The sequence below is a fragment of the Marmota marmota genome, unplaced genomic scaffold, assembly GCF_001458135.2.
Source record: "Marmota marmota marmota unplaced genomic scaffold, marMar, whole genome shotgun sequence".
Classification (NCBI taxonomy): Eukaryota; Metazoa; Chordata; class Mammalia; order Rodentia; family Sciuridae; genus Marmota; species Marmota marmota.
In genome coordinates, this window is record NW_026000241.1 from 6,365,642 (window position 1) to 6,369,659 (window position 4,018).

Genomic DNA, 4,018 nt, shown 5'->3' on the forward strand with positions numbered 1-4,018 from the left:
CACGTAGTAATTAGGCCAGTGCCAGCTGCAAGCATCCATTGAGCATTTGCTGTGTGCCTGGGACATTTAATGGGGATTAACTGCTTACCCCTCTGCTCTCCAAGGGGCCTCACTGCCTTGCTGAGGAAATTGAGACTCAGAGATGTACCGGCACATCGCGCGGCACCACTGTATGAGTGTCCTGTGGCTGCTAGAACAAATGACCACAAATCGTGGCTTAAAACAACTCAAACTGATTCTCTCACAGTTCTGGAGGCCCAAAGTCTGAAATCAAGGTGTCACAGGGTCACATTCCATTCTGAGGCTCCAAGGGAGGATCCTTCCTGCCTCTTCCTGCATCTTGGGACAGGACTGCATCTGTGCCTCAGGTTGTCACCTGGCCTTCTTCCTGTGTCTGTGTCTACACACAGCCTTCTTATGCAGATGCCAATCATTAGATTAGGGGCCACCTGAATCCAGTATGACCTCATCTTAATTTAAGGACATCTATGAAGACCCTGTTTCCAAATAAGGTCACAGTCTGAGGTTCTTCTCCGATGAGGACTTGAATTTTTCAAACCAGTGCAGCCATAGAGGAATATGCAGGGCAGGTGGCCAGGTAGGGGCCACCAGGAGGGGGAGGGGGGGTAACTGCTGCATCCAAGCCTGAGTGTGAAGGAGGGGACCTTGATATCTGGGGCAGGGACAGGGCCTCTCAGCTCTTTGACAGCCCCAGATGCTCTGTGGGGACTCCTCGCTTCTGCTGGCGTGGCCTCCCACCTGTCTGTCATCCCTAGGCATCTCCCCCCCCACCCCGCAACAAGCAAAGCCCCTATCCTCTAGGCTCCTTAGCAGAGTCTTATGTATTTATTTAGAGACTCTTTGTGTGTCTTTGTCACCATGGTGTCCCCACCTGAGTACAGGCCCTATTTCTGCATACAGAAAGTGCTTCATAAATGCTGACAGAAGGAACCCCAGGTTCCTAAATCCCAGGAGACCCAGGAACGAGGCCTCTGGGCCCCCTGCCTGCCCCAGCCAGTACCAGCTGCAAGCTTTGTTTGTTCTAGCAGCCAAAGTCTGAAATCAAGGTGTCACAGGGTCACATTCTTGTCCCCTTCCTGCCCTGCAGTCCTCCGGAGCCCAAGGGGGCTAAGCCCTGCAGGTGATTCTGCTCGGTCACCCCACCCAGGCTCCTGCCCATCCTGGGACTCTCTGCCCGGCTTGCCCCTGCAATCCATCCCAATGGTCTCCTGCTTCTCTCTCCAGTACACCCTCCTGGGTCCCCCAGGGCCTCACTGTCTCCAGCTCTTTGAAGTCTGGTGGTCTCAGCCCCTGTCCTGTTTCTCTTGACTTGGCTGGATCTCTGCCCAGTGCCTTGGTGTATCTGAGTATATTAATTTTTTGGAGGAGGGTACCCGGGATTGAACCCAGGGCGCTGAGCCACATCCCCAGCCTTTTTTAAATATTGTATTTAGAGCCAGGCTCTCTCTGAGCGGCCTCGCTTAGTTGCTGAGGCTGGCTTTGAGCTTGCAGTCCTCCTGCCTGAGCCCTGAAGTTCTATTCGTTTGTTCTGGTGGTGCTGGGGAGGGGGCCCCGGGCCACACCAGGCAAGCATTCCGCCTTGGAGTTGCACCGCCAGCCCTCCGGATTCTTAGTTTTCTATCCTTATTTGAAGAGGATTGTCCCCCTCCTCAGGGAAGCCGGCTCCAGGGGTCTCTAGGAGGAGCGTGGTTTGTACAGTCTGGTCTCTGTCCCCAGCATGAGGCTCTGTGATGGAGCTGGGTGGATACATGAATGAAGGAAGAAGGGACAACCAACCAGAGGGAGGTGAATGAATGGTGAATGCGAGGAGGGAGGGGACGCTGGCCCTGCCCTGCCCTCCGGGCCATACTGGGCACAGCCTCCCCACAGGCTGCTCTGGAAGGCTCCAGGATTTCAGTGGAGGCACAGCTGGTGGGGCCCAGGTCCCCTCCTGCTCAGCTGCTGCCTCTGGGTCCCTGAGGTCCTGTGAGGGTCTCCCAGCCTCCTGCACCCACACCCTCGGCCACTGCCCAGGGATTGCTGGCCCCGAGGAAGGACTTCCTGTTTTGCTGCCTCCAGCAGCCCCTGCCTGTGAGCAGAGGACACTCAGCCAGTGTGCACAGCCATTTCCCGGGTGTGAGTCCCAGGGGTGCCTTGGCCGGCTACCAAGCTCATTTGCAGGCTCCTTGGGTGCAACCACAGGCTGATGTGAGGCTCTGCCTGGAATACAGCCCCGAGAGGCCCCGCAGGCCCCACCCGAGTCCACTCCCAATGCCCATCACCCACTGCCGGCCTGTCTCCAAGGGGCCGGAGTCCAGTCGGCAGCATTGCCATCTCAGTAGACCACCAGCTCAACTGTCCCAAGTTTGTCCCCTCGAGGGGCCCAAAGGGGAATAAAGGACTTTTTCCAAAGGGAGAAGGTGGGCACAGAGGCTGAGGGGCCTGGGCAGGGCCAGAGGGATGGGGAGTGTGACTGATGCTTTTGTGAACTTTGGCATGTTTACATGTCAGACTTGAATCTGGAAGACAGTGCCACAGCCTACGCAGGCAGGTTGGGCAGGGTCAGCCCGTGGGCACAGTAAATGCTGCCCGTGGAGCAGGACCTGTACAGGGGCTGGATCAGGCAGTCAGTGACCAGGGGCCTGGAGTGCAGGGCAGGGTGTGTTCCTGATCCCTGGGGAGCTGTGGGCGGCTCTCTCAATAGTGTGCTTTAGAAGGACCCTCCCACCCTCTAGGCAGGGACTTCGAGTGCAGAGGGCTGGAGGTGGAAGGAGAAAGAGGGGTGGGGGAGACTGGGGAGACAGGGGGCCTGGCTAGGGAGCAGCTATTCAGGAGGGAGGAGGGACTTTCCTTAACACAGCTGAGATCTGTCCCTCTGAGGTCCCCAAGGCACTATCGGGGGTTTTGTTTGTTTTTGTACCTACCCTGGTGGCACTCATCCAGCCCCATCTAGGTGGACATGGCAGGGACCACCAGGGCCTCCATTTCCTGTCACATCCCTGAACACTGTCACCACCTCAGGGTGGCCAGAACAGGCTTGGGAGAGGAGAGAACAGGGCCCATCTGCCACCCTGGGCCCTGAGGCATCACCTGGTCCTGCTCAGTCTGGGTCCCATCAGCTGCCCCCCTGCCACCTCCTGCCCAGCGGCCACCCGCCCTCCTTCCTTCCTTCCTTCCTTCCTTCAGTCCAGCTGTTTTCTGAGAGGAAACTCGACTGTCCCCAGGCAGTGACAACTACAGTCAGGTGTTCCCAACTAGAGCTCCAGGAGGAAAACAGATGGGGGTGTGTGGGGAGAGGGGAGGAGCCAGCTGCTGCCCCAGGGACCCCCAGGCTAGGTACAGATCCAGACACTGCCATCCCTACAGCCAGGGACCAGGGGGACCAGGGCAGTGAGGCCGAGCGTTCCCCACCTCCGTCCCCCGAGCCCCGTTAAGGTTGAATGAACACCGACCTAAATGCCTGGGGAAGGGACACTGTTTGGGGGACCCCCACCTTGGTGATCCCAGCTCGGTGGGGCTCCTGCGCCTGCCATCTGGGCATGGGTGTTGGGGTCTAGGGGTGGAGAGCCCGAGGTGAGCAGGCATCTCCCCTCTCAGAGAAGGTGTCCTCCAGCCGGTTACCCGCTCCCCACCGCAGACACCCCGGAGCCCCCCGCTGCAGCAGGCTTCTCGGCACCCCCTACTTGCCCACATCCTGCCCCCGCCTCTGCTCCTCTACGCAGAGCTGACCACTGTGGAGGTCGTTTGGGGAGAGGGCGTCCCTGCAAACTTGTCCACCCAGTGGTGGAGCCCCCAGGCACGCCAAGGTTGGAGGGGCCACTGAAGTCAGGGGACCCATTTTGGGGAACGGGTGGCTAGGAGGTTCCAAGGCTGTGGCAAGCGGGGCTTGTGGTTCTGCCAAGGCCCCTTCCGTGACACGGGGCAAGAGTGCGAACTTGACCACGAGCTGAGAGGAGAACCGGTGCCTCGAAATGTGGGATCTTTAAATATGGGCGGGGCTAGCGGGGTCGTCGGGGGC